At 39.1% G+C, this 15792-nt stretch overlaps 1 protein-coding gene and 1 long non-coding RNA gene across 5 annotated transcripts in view; one reads left to right on the plus strand and one right to left on the minus strand.

Moving 5' to 3' along the window:
- The window catches only part of LOC110827892 (uncharacterized), a 167546-nt gene extending 157219 nt beyond the window's left edge, over positions 1-10327 (plus strand). The window contains exon 4 of the long non-coding RNA XR_015533616.1: positions 9526-10327. This is a non-coding gene — a long non-coding RNA (uncharacterized LOC110827892). The remainder of the gene's footprint in view (positions 1-9525) is intronic.
- exp (expansion) overlaps positions 1-15792 on the minus strand; it is a 113521-nt gene that overhangs the window by 76418 nt on the left and 21311 nt on the right. The window lies entirely within an intron of this gene.

The following is a 15792-nucleotide window of genomic DNA, read 5'->3' on the forward strand; positions in this document are numbered from 1 at the left end:
GAATGACGTAGTAAAATAAGAAAAACTCCTGGCTAATATCTTCACTCCGCCTATGCGGGATTCCACATTTGTCTTCCTATTCAGCATTTGTACCACAATTACAAAATGAAAAGAAAAAACATTTATGTCTTCTGCAAAACTAAACAACACAGATTAATTACTAAACAGCAGGCATATTTATTCTTCTCTCAAAGATTCAAACGATGATTTTATTGGGTGATTAATGCTGTTGTGCAGTATACTTGGTGAATCAGAGGTTAATGTCTTTGTATCTTGAAATCATTTCGTAAGCCAAGACATTTTCTTAAAATGTATGATTACTTTCTTGCTTACTGACTGAAGTATCTTCGTCGATTACGTCATTGTTCAGCTCATCCCAGCCCTCTTTATTTGGCCACTTCCTTTCTTCTTCTTCTTCTTCTTCTTCTTCTTCTTCTCCTCCTCCTTTTTTATAATGACATGCTTAACGCTTGAAACTAATTCCACATTTATATGACCCATCATCCGAGAAGAATTTATTGCATTCAGTTACACTGAAAGCTTTAACATGTATATAGATGTTTTTTCTGGAACTTTTTTATTACAACGAATCGTATACTTTCCTTTTTAAAAAAGTATATTACTTCCAAAATAGATCGATATGAACACTAAGAATTCGTGTTCAAATTGTAATCTGTTCTTTCATTATTCAAAAATACATTTTTATAAGACAGAATAAATATAACTATATCCGGTTAGAACGCTGGCCTTGTAATCCTGGGGTCTCGGGTTCGATTCCCGGCGGTGCCCGAATTTATAACTTGTGTTGGGCAAGGCCGTGGTCTAGGCAACACGGAGTTTTCCTCCGTGGCATCCCAACAATTACTCCATTCACACACAGAAGAAGGCAATGGCAAACCACTTCTGGATCATCTGCCAAGAACGTATATGAACAGGTCCCAGTCCGAGAAAAGGATGGAAGGATCCTGTTCATATGGACCTGTCGTCAGACGGAACACTTTAAAAAAAAATCCGTCTTAAACCATTTCTCATACAGTCATTAGAATAGGCCTGCATATTGAATTGTTCAGGTCCCAAAAACACATGATTGCTATCACCTATTAGTGTGCTTGTAGGCAAGAGTCAAATGCAGTTTTAAGAATATGCTGTTACTGAATGTGGGCGCAGAGTTAACACACCTTTTATAGCAGCACGCGCGAATTGAGGTATCAAGTAGGTTTTGGAATTACTGCTGTTGGCTACGGCGAGTGGGATTGGCCTGTTCTTTGCCATGCCACATCTGATAGGTTTTTGCCTCCGTAACGATGCGTAGGCTTTGGCAACGCGTAAGCTGACTCAGTGTGATGGCATTAGTGCGGCCATGTTTTTAAAACAGTAACGAAAATGATTTCCGGGTTCATATCCAAGGTTCATATTGCATAAGATTCTTATCTGATACGTATTCCGATACTTCGCCCTGATGATGGAGACAAGAAGCACCTCTGAAACGTCGGTAAACGTCTACCAGACTACACGGCGCTGCAATCCAGAAGACACATCTTCAGACTCGCCGCTTTTAAAGCCTTAAATCTTTCTGAGGCTAAACCGATTCGTAGCGGTAGCCCTAATCTTATAATTCGTTAAATTCGATCACCATTCTACTGAGAATATATGGGAACAAAGGACTAAGAAAAATATTTAGACTAAAGAAGGAGAAAGTAACGGGAGGATGGACACAATTTCATAACGACGGGCTTCATACTTTAACTCCTCGCTAGGTCACCAAATCACGCAGGACGAGACAGACGGTAGCTACGAGGATAATTATAAAAGTAAGGGCAATATTGTAATATTTCCGTTTTGTGATTGGAGTAATATATTGACCAGATGAGAGACTATCAGCTTCGTAGTAACGATTCTGTCCCGTGGAGTTGTTTTTGTCAGTATTTCAATGCAGAGATGACAAATCAATGACGCAATATGGCAGAAACGTCACACAGCAGAGGTACTCAGGGAGTGAGTTCTTACAGCACATAAACAGAGATTTCTTCTGCGTGACTGTGAAGATTTATTCGTCATTTCAGAACGCAGTAACCAAGAAAATAATAAGCACCTTAGAAACTCTGAACATTTCAGTGAGTTCTTGGTGAGGATTAGGTCTAGTGATCTGTTAAGACTGTCATTTCATTTTTATTATTGCAGGAAATGATATAAATGTGACGTTATGAAAACAACTAAATGAAGCCAAATATACCTGTGACGTTCCGGTAGCTCAGTATTTCCGCAATCAGCTTTCTTTCGGTTTAGCTTTATTCCATGCCGTCGTTGCAGACAGTCATCATTTACCTACGGTTTGGCTCGCATTCAGGAGGTACCAGGTTGACACCCCGCTAGGAAATGCTGTGTTCGCATCAAAAAAACTACTCGTTCACAATCGGACTACTTGTTGTATGACGGATAGGACCCACGTAGTGGGTATACTAATTATACCACGGCGTTATTACAAGTATGAATATTGGCATGGGATCTGTCCAATATGGAAACTGTGCATTTCTGACGAAGTGTAATAAGAGCTAGTCGTGTGATTTTAGGTTTTCACAGCGGTGAGTATGAAGATTTCTGTCTTCTGGGTTGTTTCGCTGTGTAGTCTGGTCGATGTTAACCAACGTCTCAGAGGTCATACTGCCTCCGTCATCAGAGTATGAAGATTTCTGTCTTCTGGGTTGTTGCGCTGTGTAGTCTGGTCGATGTTAACCAACGTCTCAGAGGTCATACTGCCTCCGTCATCAGGGCGATTAAAAATATGAAGATTTCTGTCTTCTGGGTTGTTGCTCCGTGTAGTCTGGTCGATGTTAACCAACGTTTCAGAGGTCATACTGCCTCCGTTATCAGGGCGGTGAGTATGAAGATTTCTGTCTTCTGGGTTGTTGCGCTGTGTAGTCTGGTCGATGTTAACCAACGTTTCAGAGGTCATACTGCCTCCGTCATCAGAGTATGAAGATTTCAGTCTTCTGGGTTCTTGCGCTGTGTAGTCTGATCGATGTTAACCAACGTTTCAGAGGTCATACTGCCTCCGTCATCAGGGCGGTGAGTATGAATATTTCTGTCTTCTGGGTTGTTGCGCTGTGTAGTCTGATCGATGTTTCAGAGGTCATACTGCCTCCGTCATCAGGGCGATTCACAGTGCAACAACCCAGAAGATAGAAATCTTCAAGAGCTAGTCAGTTAACTTGTGAATGTCTAAAGGTTTTTGTGGTTTTCCTTAATCCCTCCAAGGAAATGCCAAAGTCTGGTTCCATAAAACGTGCGGTGATCGCGTCTTTCCACATTTCTCAAATTCACTGTTCATTAATTATCTCGTCAAGAGACAAAATCAGCTATTGGACAGCGTCGCTAAATGAACTGCAAATAAATAGAGGGTTAAGTAAAATTAAAAGCCAAAATAAGAGGACCACGAAGGATTCGGTTATCTCAGAAGTAAAGAATGTTGACCTAAGACATTTTCGCAGGAAGCAGTAGCATTGTTTCGGCGTTCTGTGGTACGTGCAGTACGTGGACTTCTTGCGATCGAAGATACGTTGTTAAGGAAGTCCATGAAGGCATCCGTCAGAACGCTAGAGGGTGTCAGACATGGCAACGTTACAACACTATTCACCTCTGAGCAGTAAGCCTACGAGAAGTGGCGGTGGTCAGTATTCAAGTCCCTACATGAATTCCTGAGGCCTCTTACACCAACAGAAACGCACTTCAGTTTCAAGTACGGCCACACAGAGCTTTGAGCTTGTGTTTTATAAAGGAGTGTGCGTCAATCTTCACCTCTCGCCCTGCGGGAATAAATGGATTTATGATGTTTGAGAACAGTGTACTAAAGAAGATAACCGGACTTTGTAAAGATTAAATTACAAGGGACCAAAGGAAATCAAACATTGAAAATCGTTGTTTCCGAGTTAACTTCACATTTTTCATTGACATAAACCGACAGTTCTAGAATGCAAGATCACAATAATAATACCGTGGAAGTCCATGATTTCTGAATTAGTTATGTGGAGCAGAGTCCTTTCTGAGAAGCTGATAACTGCTCAGGTAGTAAAGAAAGTTTCCAGCTGTTATAAAACCCGATTATTCATTACCGTGTTCAAAAGAGCCCGCCACTGGATCCTGTCCTGAAGTTCATTAATTTCCCTCCTATGACTTCAATATCCTCTTTAATAGCATCATATCATCTACGTCTGTGCTTTTGAGTGAAAACTACACTTTCAGCTTAGGAATATTTGTTTTGTGGTGAAACATAACTTCAAATTCGAAAATTATTCCTGAGATTTTAGGTTCTGAAGGGTGTGAAGATGCCAGTTCTGGTCATCTAGGTTGTGTGGCGGTGAACATGGAGGCTGTACGTTCCTCCGAAGAGTTGGTAACCGCCTCCCAGCCCAGAAGACGCGCAATCGACGTGTTTACAATCGTTGACTTGTGGAATGTTGCACCGTCAGAAAATATATTTCGTTCAAATGGACGTCTTAATTTCATGCACAACAGCGTACCAAGTGAAAACAAGATTACCTGTCAGGTTCCGCAACGTGTTGTGTGATATGCCGCTGAGATGATACAGAGAAAACATAGAATTTTCACAATTTTCTTTTTATCATTCTGTCACATTGCTTTCATGATGTATTTAAATTTGAAATGTCGATTTTCTGCGGATGACATACAGAATATTTACTCTTAACCGTTTGAAACCGAAACTCGTCTAAATAGTATTTAAAAAATTCAGTCCGTACAGCGAAGAAAACACAGCACTTCACCATTTCAAAGATCAGCTGGTTAACGCTGTTTAAAGTAATAATCGATGTTTACAGTGAGAATCATACGAAACCCATTGATACAAAATGCAGAGTTACTTATTGTTAAATCAGGTGGTGCGTATATTTCGCAATGGATGTTTAAGGGTTATATCCCCCCAGATTATTAGATAATTTGTACTGCTGCACAGATGTGTGACGTCTTGACTGTGTAGGCAGCACCGCATTGTCGGACGTATACTGACAATTGAATGTGGTATAAATGCCAAGGAATGTAATCTAAGAATGTCTCCATTTCAACGTGACACCACGTTACATGTCCGGTGTAACACCCCAATGAAGCGAGGAAGATTTATGTGTGATATGCTGGGAATGCGTATGCTGGAGGTGTTTAGGCTGTCGAACTTCTGACCACTAATCAACTGGCATTGCGTAAAAATGTCGCAATATGTGCCCGATTCTCTCTAATAAGAGTCAGAATTCAGGGTATCCAGCTTCAAACGTGGATAACTTTTCGTGGAAAGGAGTGCAAATGTGTCTTAATTAGGTTTCTACCTCAAAGAAAATTCATCACATCTCTGTTACGATGTACGGTTGCACGTGGGCGTTGAATATAGTCGTATTTTGCTATGAAATCCCAATAGAACACGTTCATTCTGTGGGAAACATGTCGAGTTACGGACGAAATAGTTACCACTGCGGTTTAAAGACTTAAATGAATGTTAACTTTAAAGTTTCGGCTACAGTGCAAAGAAATACAAAAAAAATACACTCTCAACCGAATCGTACTACTTTCCGTGTTTGTATACTCGAAACTTAAGCGGTCAAAGTCGAATCAAGCGGTCGAATATTGTATTCATTTGGAGTGCAGCGAAGCAGTAAAATATTTCGTCTGCGAAGATCGTAAAATGCTGCATCAATCTCAAACCAGTCTCGACTCTCTTCTGGCCTTTTTTTCCCTCACTCTCTCGACAGACATCGTTTCCCTTCACCCACTTTCCCTGAGGTAAGCATCTGCATTGCTTCAAGCATAAGTGGCACAAGTTCACTACTGAATGGTCCATACCGAGTCAGGCCAGAACCAAATTAAACTTGTCTGAGTTTGAAGGGTTTTGACGATGGTGCATTCCAACGAGTAAAACTGTTATTTTGGACTTTTGTCTGTCGTCCAAATTATAAAAATCTAAAGTTTTAAAAGGTGGATTATGTTTTCGTCTTCGTCGTCAAAATTGTAGTCAGAAAACCTGAAAAGAAATTACCACTTGGAAGACTTATGTCTAAATGGGAGTATAATATTCAAATGAATCTTAAAGAAGATTGTGAGGGTGTGAGTTGGATTCTTCCGGCCCAGGCACAGGACCTAACGCCGGACCGTTGTGTCCCACAATAAGGAACTTTTGGTTCCACTAAAGGGGAGAAATCCGAGTAGTTGAACAACTATTGGCTTTGAAGAACGGCTTTGATCCGTGAAGTTAGTTCTTGTGCTAATATTTGTTTTTACAGAAATCGGCAGGCTTCTTCTACTTCCACTTCTTGGCAAAAGCCCCGGAAACTGAAGTACCGCTAATTTGACCCAGACATCTACATACATATTTGGCCTCTGTATTGTAGAATATCTTGCTTGAACAGAAAACCGTCATTCATGTAATCGAGGTAATTCCTGTTCTTAACGAATCGAAGAACTACATTTTTATTTGGAATCATGTTCGCACATCATAACAATTTTAGCTCGTCCACTATAACTTGGCATTTGACCTTCGCGAATGGCGCCAATGACCCCTCAGTTTGTATGAGTCAGGAGTGGTGTCTGGCTTAGTGACGACGTCATCACAGAGGATTCACCGCGCGGATATATGACTGGCTAGGGATTCTCCAAGTAGGCAAGGTAATGAAAGAAACCTGGAGATTCCACACGCCGGAATCCTCCACCCAGTTTCTCTCCCACCCAAAAAGGCATGTTTACCTTCATGCCCTTTATAGTTTTACTATCTAAACATTACTGGAATAACGTATTTCAACAAACTGTAGTTCATATGTGCTTCTGTCTCCGAAATGGTTATCTATTTACGTTCTCCAATCTCAAATTCTGTATGATTTTCTTATTTGAGTCAATGCATTTGTATTGAGAATTTCTCATTCGTGCACTCATTTAATTATGTTTCGTGTCATGTCTTATATTAATTTAATCTTCCGTGGTTTAAGTGTTTATCCAGATGCGGCCAAGGTATATAACTTTTAAGCACCACTGGTTTCGACGTCTAAATTCTTAAATATTCGGAAAAAAAACAGTGGATAGACTTGAACCCCCATCTCTCAGCCGTTAAGTCTTACCTATTCGTGGTTTTTCAGCGACGTATTTAAGGTGATTCTAAAGTAAAAATGTTAACGTAACGAAACTTGACATTTGGCCTGATCGTTCGTATTGCTCATCAAATGATGCGTTTGTGCTGAATGTACAGCCTTACCACACGCCTATATTTACAGAGCGAACACAGCCACACTTAACAGGCGTTTCGAAATACAAGCTCACAAAGAAAGTTTTTGAATGCGTATTAGAAAATTAGCAAAAAACCATCCGATCCTACTTAAATGCCAAGCGGTGTTTCTTATTCTTTCTTTGTGTTGCTTTCTCCTTTCTTTCTCTTTCATTCCTTCCTTTTAGCTCTCTTCCGTTCGTCTGACCACGTTTTCTCGCACCGTCGCACAGATTACATGTTGGGAGTGTCCGTATAGTTGGCGGGGATTTCCTTCAATTTTGGTGTGACTGAAACCGCGAAGTAACTAACTGCAGTTTTTTAACTCCGGACTTGGCAGCTGTTTTAAAGTTCACCAGGAAACAAAACATCAAGTGGGCAGGATAGTTCAGGGTGTGATCGCGTTCCTATATGTCTCGTTCGTATCTTGTGTGGAATAATAAAGGAATCTTCAACAAGCTGTTTTAATTCGTCTGCACAGCTATGTGTGTACAGAGTCTTCTTGAGGGTTTAGTATTGTTCATTTATGCGAAAAAATTTCTCCAAGACCTTTAAAACAATCCAGTAAAAGGGATAACAGATACTAAAAATAAAAATGAATATATGAGATACCACGTGCACTGTTTATAGTCGTAATTTGTATTGTTAAAAGAGAGATAACACAGTAAATATGTCTATATGCTCCTATGCGCGAGGTTTCATCTGTAGGAATGAATTACGGAATGAGTTGTAATACGCAGTGTGCAGCTAATTACTGAAAGCGAGTCGTGTTTTGTAATCCGTGGATTCATACGCGGTGAAAGTGCGTCATCAAGCAGATGCTGCTATGGTGTTATTCTCCACCCACACCCGAATACGCTGTTTGGCTTCAATAACTCTCAAGATGTTACTATGCCAGGTTTCTGCCACGGTCTGCTAACAGAATTAAATCGTCTGTTTATTTGTAAAATGATACAAAGAATGGAAGGAAGGAAGAGAAAGTTCTAGAGCTAATTGAATTTCTTCTATCAGATATGTTTTTAAACTGTCACCGTTGAAATATCAGACCTAGTTACAACGATTTCTTACATATCAACAATAACTTCGCTTCGCGGTTGCACTGACCTTTTCCCTAAATGTTTTCCTTAATATGAAATGAAAATTTTTCAAAGTTTTGTCACTGTACAGAACTTCTGGATGCGCTAATGTTGCCTTCACCTGATATGACTTATGTTAATGTTTCTATGGGAATGGCATGCTATCAGCGCGGAACTGACGAAATTAATCAGTAGCCTAAGACATTCATATCTGTGGTGAATCAGGACACAGTAGTACACAACTAGGCAGTAGGATTCAGAAGAAACACGTGTCTTCGTACAGTACATAGAACGGTTTGGTTTCCCTGTTGTAACACCGAAGCTGAATATTCACGTCTCCATTTCTTGAAGGATTTGTGAATACTATTAATGAAGGCTTAAATAGTTCTGCTAGATAACTTAATTGATTTATTGACAGTTATAAGTTATATTTCTCGTCATCACCATGTTTATAACAAAAAGAATAGTTCCCCGCGACTGTGTATTTATGTAAGGATAAGTGTCATATAACCCAACCCTACAAGTTTATCATTAGTTATCGACAATATTCGGAACATAAGATACAAATGACATTACCCGCAGTCGCATGTTCTTATGTTACTTTCTATCCAAACAAGATGTATCAAAAATTATCGGTATCCACAGAAAGTAGTCCCATTTTCCCATATAAAATAAAGCTAATGTTGTTCTCGCCTCAGAAATTCTCACAACTGCCACTTTAATATTAGTGTTTTAGGAAATTAAACACATGAAATCTAATTTACAGATTATTCATAAACGATTAATGTTTCTATATATCGGCACCGATACTTCAGCAGTCGTCATCACATCAATCACTGCATCTTCTCCATAAATTGGCATTTTTTAATTCCAGTCTTTCAAAATTTGGGTGCGCATTGCATCCCGGAAAGGAGGCTTAGTCAGTGTTGTGAAGGGAAAAGTACATATTATATCCAGACAAATACCACAAAGTCTTGTTACATTGTTTGACACAAACCCATCTCTTCCATTCAGACCCTACGTCTTCATAAACAAACTTGGTGAGCCTCACATGCAGGAAATACCAGTGCAATTGTGACTGTGGTCTGATCGTTAGCGACTATAAACCTCACCGACTCATCAATCACCGAAAGGTCAAGTGAACGACACGTGGGTATCCTAAAGGTTAACCAATGCCTCGTCTCCACTCTCTGGTTGCAGGAAACGTCTGAGCCTGCACCCTGAGTAACAATAAGCCTCATTTGTGTGCAGAACAGCTCTTGTGTGTATACGGGACAATGCTGTTGGCTCGAGACGCGTGTGAAATCGCTGCTCTCCGAGATACCCACCCACCCACTGCTGCTTCAAACTTGGCTCGTGTACCGCCTCAATGTCGCAATTTGTGGTTTCACGTTACACCACAGTGGCTTTGTGCTTATCATAAATACACAAAGTCACCTTCCAGAGCAAGTATTACTGTTTGTGTTTCAGGTTCTGACGGCGGTGAAAATGTCTTCTGGTTTTTAACGCCGCGATGTCTTGTAGGTGCATACCATCGTTTCGGGAAAAAGAACCTGTCCCCGTCTTCAAGCCTAAAGACTCCACCCTGAAGACGGAGACAGTATGACCTCTGAAACGTTGATATCTACCTGCAAATCCACACGACGTTATAACCCAGAAGTCCAATATCGAAATATTGTTTCAGCCTATATGTTCTTTGAAGGTTAAGCTGGAAAGCAGGCTTGGCCAAAAGAGTGGTACTTCGATAATTCAGTTCAAAGCAAGGTCCCTCATCAACTTCTGCTTTTCATTTATACCTGCAACCACTCTAACCGAAAGATAACCTAAGTACACAGAGTTTAGGTATTCTGTCCAAATTAATTAAATTAATATTACTAGTATTTATTTTGTCATAGCCATGCCTATAAATTACATATGTGTGAAAGCTCGTAAATAAAAAAGACTTATAAGCTCTGGAACGTTGGTAAACTTCTCCCAGACTGCACGGCGCAACAACCCAGAAGGAAACCTCAAATCCTAAAAAGCTTATAAATTTCATTAACTTTCATGAGTTCATAATTTATTATAAATTAATATGTTAAAAATAATGGTAATTATTTGTTCTTAAATTGACGAACTGAAAAGAATAAAGACACCGGACATTCAGCAAATGGTGTAGGTCACTAACAGTAGGAGTTAATTACGAAAACAAGGGCACAGAGGTTCGCCCTCTTGAATAAGTCCATATTTTTCGTTTGCTTAGCAGCTGAATTAAATGGCGTAGCTGTTTATTGGAAGGTATTGCTAATGACCGATTTTCAATATAAATTTTACTAGTAAAATCAAACTCCGAGAAACTTTATGTTAATATTTTAACATTGAGAGAATAATCATATTATCTATTTAGAGGCTTTTTACTGCATATCAAAACAATAAGCTTTACGTAGTTCACTAACAGATGAAGAAACAAGTACTGTTTTACAGTTGTGTCACCATGCTCTATTATATATAATTTTATGAGATTTCAGAGCCTCACTTCTCTTGTTCAGTGTGTCATGGAAGACCTTGGGTGTGACATTTTGAAATACGTCCATTGTTTCCTTGCAGAAAATTATATTAAACTCTTCTGACATATCTGTTTCATGGGATAGTAACTTAATCTCCTTTCACAACCTAGATGCAGATCAATTTTGATATTATCCCCCATTAATGTCAAGGTTCCCAAGCTATCTTATACCCGGAGAGAGGGTCTTCAAACCAAACATTTGTATGCATTTCTTGGTTCTCTTGATTCGTGAGTACTACAGGCTATTTAAATGATGATTATTTTTTCAATCACGTAACAACATTATGTGCACGATACAAGTTATGGAGCTCTTCGTTATGTAATTTTATTTTTCTCACGTTATCCCCTCTTTTAGGGCAACATTCTCTTCTGCGCCATATTCTGAAACACCCTCAATATACATTCTTCGTAAAATATTCCATTTCTTATTGTCATTCCGAGGCATAAACATTATGGATATAACAGGGATTTTCCATTTCATTTATTTGTGAAATCAAAAAATTCATTAATATCGATATTCATGTATTGCCAGAATCCAGTCACAATGCAGATTTCCCACTGAATGAATAATACTTTCACTTTAACTTTATTTAAATATTCACTGTATCGGGAAAAGTTCCAAATAAATATGGAGGCGATACGTTAAGTCAGGACGTTGACAACAATCTACAAGGCCACACGGAATCATAATCTGGAAAACCACAGGGCAAGTGCTTATTTAGGCTGTCAGTTCTTGTACGAGACAAATTATGAAGTCCTACTTAAACCTTTTTTTTAAAGCATGAACAATATTCATCTGATAACATTTTGTGTAGATGCATCCTGCCTCGATACCAAATTTAATAGAAATCTATTGAGTGCTTCTGGAGATGAGGTACACATGACCTCGCCATTAGCCTTTGCGTTTTTCACACTTTGTGCAAAAGAACGCATAGGCTGTTGAGTAAAATCAGGGCACTGGTTCTGTCTGTGTTCCTCTATGTGCCTCATAAAATGAGTGTTAGGTGTGGGGTACTCAGCCCTACGAAAATAAGAGACTCTCGCTGTAGCGTGTCAGTGTTACTAGCCCAGTTAGCAGTTGAGGCGATGGCAAAACGCAATGAGAGCGAGAGGTAATTAACACGCCGCGCCTATTTAAGTGTCTTTAGCAGGAAGGATCGAACCGTGAAATTCTTCGGCAGTTCCTAGTAAATGTCACAATTTATTTATCACTTGTCCACAATATTCACTGAAACGATTTCTGCTGTGTCATTTATAACTGTAGGGAAACCACTTTCAATTATCTGTTGTACATCGCAGATTAAGTGGTTAACTAACTGACTGAAATACTGGCCCACTGACTGACTAAATAACTATACATCTGTGTCCAGTTCCCCCGAGAAAGATTTTCACAAGTGGCAACAGTAATTGCTTCAAAGTAGATTCATTATAAAACTGTCACCAGTAAAAGTTCCCATATTCCACTTCACATGTTTCTCAGAGCACACGTGCACAACGCGGGAAAATAAACCACAGTAACTACGCGTAGAATTATAAAACAATTCTTCTCAAAAACTCCGTAAATATGCAGGTCTACAAAATTCTCCACGCACCAATAAACGGAGATAAGATGACTCGGTTCAACTGACAGACTCTTGTGAACCCGGTAATAAGCGTCAGATTTTAAACAAAATACGGGACTCCAGACTAGCACGAAACGCAGACTCCACCAGGCGCCACCATAACATCGTTTTTATTTCTTGCTACCAGAGTCGCCACTGTCAGAACTTTTTTTATTTTTTATTTTTTTTTTGGGGGGGGGGGGGGCATCGCATGAACAGTCAAATGTGACGGACATTGGCTGTTGTTTCTAGCGTAGACGCTTCGTTTTTCTTTTACAGAGAAATATCCAAGCCCAGAATATCCACTACTATTACTATATTGTTACCCTCCTTCTCCTCCATACCCCTCCTCCTTTGTTTCTGCTTCTCTCCTAGTTATTTCACTACAATTATACCATACATAACCTCAATTGAAGCTTGAAAAGTGTCTTCAAACAAACGCAAAATTCACCGTGAGATCTTAGTTTTAACTGTGTTGAAAATGTGGATTATTTTCGGATTATGATACGGAGTAGTCCTGACGTTTCATATCAGAATAAGAAAAGAGACGATATGTTTTCTGAAACGTCGGTAACAGCTAAAAGCCAGAAAACCACGATCCAATTCATCACATGAGCTAATCTGTTTGGATTGCTCCCTGAAATTAGTAGAACTTGGCGTTCTTCAGGTTAGTCGTACACAGCGCTCAGAATGAAATAAATTAATGTACACAATTATTCTGTTCGTCTGTGAAAAGTACAGGATTTTATCATATTACAGAGAATTGGCGGCCATCTTTAAACTCGTACGTGACCGAAATGAGTAGCGACTCCCGATGGCAGTGCCTACAGAAGCATGTCTGCTGGGTACATATTTTCTATATGTTCCACTTAAAGCCTGAATGTTGATTTCACCTGCCTTACTCCTTCCGCTGCTATGACAGGCTCCACTTACTTTAATAAGGAGGCCACCAACACATGGTATGTCCATGAAAGCAACAACGAATACTCAAATTTCACTTACAGTTTCTTCCATAAAATAACTACACAGAAAAGGTGACTGGCAATATCATAATCTGTACCAATAACGAACACTTGTTTGTCCATTATATGTCCCACTGTCCTAATTTTTTATCGCATTGATATTTTATAATAAAATTATAAATCTTCACAAATCACCATGATTTTATTGATCCTTCTATTTTGCGTTTTTAGAGTGTTTACAACCTGAAATATGCAAAGTTATTGAATAAAATATTTCCGTTTTGAAGCATCTTATGACTGGACTCGTAACACAATAACTTTAGAGTTGCATGTCATAAATTGTATATCTCTTTAATGTCTACGTTTGTTTGAGATATTTTCCTCTGTAGTGAATATTTATCAAAATAGAAGGAATAATACAATCTGACTTTATACAGCGTGATATATTTAATACGATTATATTTGTGACACTACACTTTATTTGCAATAAATGACTTAACAACGCTATTTCAACTACAGAAGCTATTTGTGTATCATTGAAAAGTATAGAAAGCAGAGAAATGTTGAATATGTAAGTATTTGAAAGGAAGCTGACATGGCCAATTACTCCAGGATCTCGACATTCGGCTTCAGAGACTGAAACGGCGATAAACATCAGTCATGGTATCAGGAAACCCGGTTGAGATTTGAAGCGTGTAGCTCCCAAATGAAACTCTACTCCAAACTACCGTAGACACTATGCGACTGTTTTTCTGAGGGACGGCTTTCGTCAGGACGTGCAGGCGTTTGTGTTCCCGCCCGGAACATCGTGTAGATGGGCACACTGCCCTTATCCTTAACAAGACCCCCTGGCTTCCAAAAACTACGGTTTCCACTGACCATGGATTTAGCATTTATATTCATGGTTTGGTGATAAATGCGTAATCTACAGTTTACATTTCAACACTAATTTACCAAGATTCATGTATTCCTTGTTAATAAGCGTCTGTCTGTCTGTCTGCATAAAGAATGGCGAAAAGAAACAATCGAATGAGCTGTCTCGTTAGGCGTTACTGATGCCGCATCGGAAGTCTCATACAAACCGGAAACTAGAGGTCACAGGAACTTGTACGATACAAGTGAAGGATTGCCCATGGTTAAGCCTGTGAATTGTGTCCTATTTCCTGAATATTAATGGATTTGGCAGTGGGCGGGCCGAGTCAGGGCAAACGGAAGGTTAGGTAACCTCTAGCCAGTGAAGCGACAGCCACTGTTGCGGGTAGAAAATTAGGCCCTTAGCGATGTCCAGAAGTTGTTAGGTTTGATAATAGGACGCACGTCCCTTTATGAAATGATGTATCCTACACAGTCTAAAGAATAACAGTGGTTGTTAAAAATAATAAAATTATAAAGATTTACGTAAATTTGAATTTCAGGAGTAAGTACGATTAATTTGCATGCTTTATAGTTACTATTATCACGAATGGATCATCAAGATATTAATCATTATTAAAACTACTAATTGAAACACTAATTTCAGTTTATTTTTAAAATCCTACCAACAAATACACTCGGAAACTGAGAATAAATCTTCGGAGACCTAGGTAAAAAAAGGACGGATAATATTAAAATATATTTTAAAAAATATGGTTTAATGACTGGATGTGACTCATCGCCCTGATCGTCCTGATAATTTTGGCAGCAACGACGTCGATAAACTCGTACCAGACTACACGGAGAAACAATCCAGAAGACAAAAATTTCCATGCTCGCCGCTGTGAGAACCTGAAATCTCACGCTGTAATTCATTCAGTTTGAACTTCATGTGGGATAGAATGTGTAACAGAAAGGCTGTTGCAATCAATCCAATTTTTAATTAGCCTCCCAAATTTTATGCTGTTTTAATTTTTTGTATCACCGCTTTGTAAATTGTATGCAAAAGGGAAGTGTTGGTCATAGACTGATCCGTCTGTCAGTGCTAGTGAAGTTGCCTATCCTGCACGGCGAAGCCTAACTGAAACATAAAATGGATTGCCTCATTCGGGTTTACCATACGCCTGTGGATACAGCATTGGGAAACAGTATATACGTATGTGGGGTATAAACTCCAAAACTCACACATTGGATCTGAATAATTTTGTTTATGTATATATTCATTTTGATTGCAGTACATTTTGTGATAATGTAGAAATACATGCATAAACTAATTTATCATGAGAATCTAAATATTTGTCGCTTTCTAAGCCAATTGCATTTTGCACTGCAATTTTTTGCGTTATTTTAGATTTTGATTACGTCGTTAAATGTACCGATTTATTGCTAATGGAGCCATCAGTACTAAAAGCTGTGAATTTTCATATACTGGATTTAATTATATGAA

Source organism: Zootermopsis nevadensis, unplaced genomic scaffold (genome assembly GCF_977971745.1).
Source record: "Zootermopsis nevadensis isolate Lab colony 2312 unplaced genomic scaffold, Znev_1.0 Znev_ptg000003l, whole genome shotgun sequence".
NCBI lineage: Eukaryota > Metazoa > Arthropoda > Insecta > Blattodea > Termopsidae > Zootermopsis > Zootermopsis nevadensis.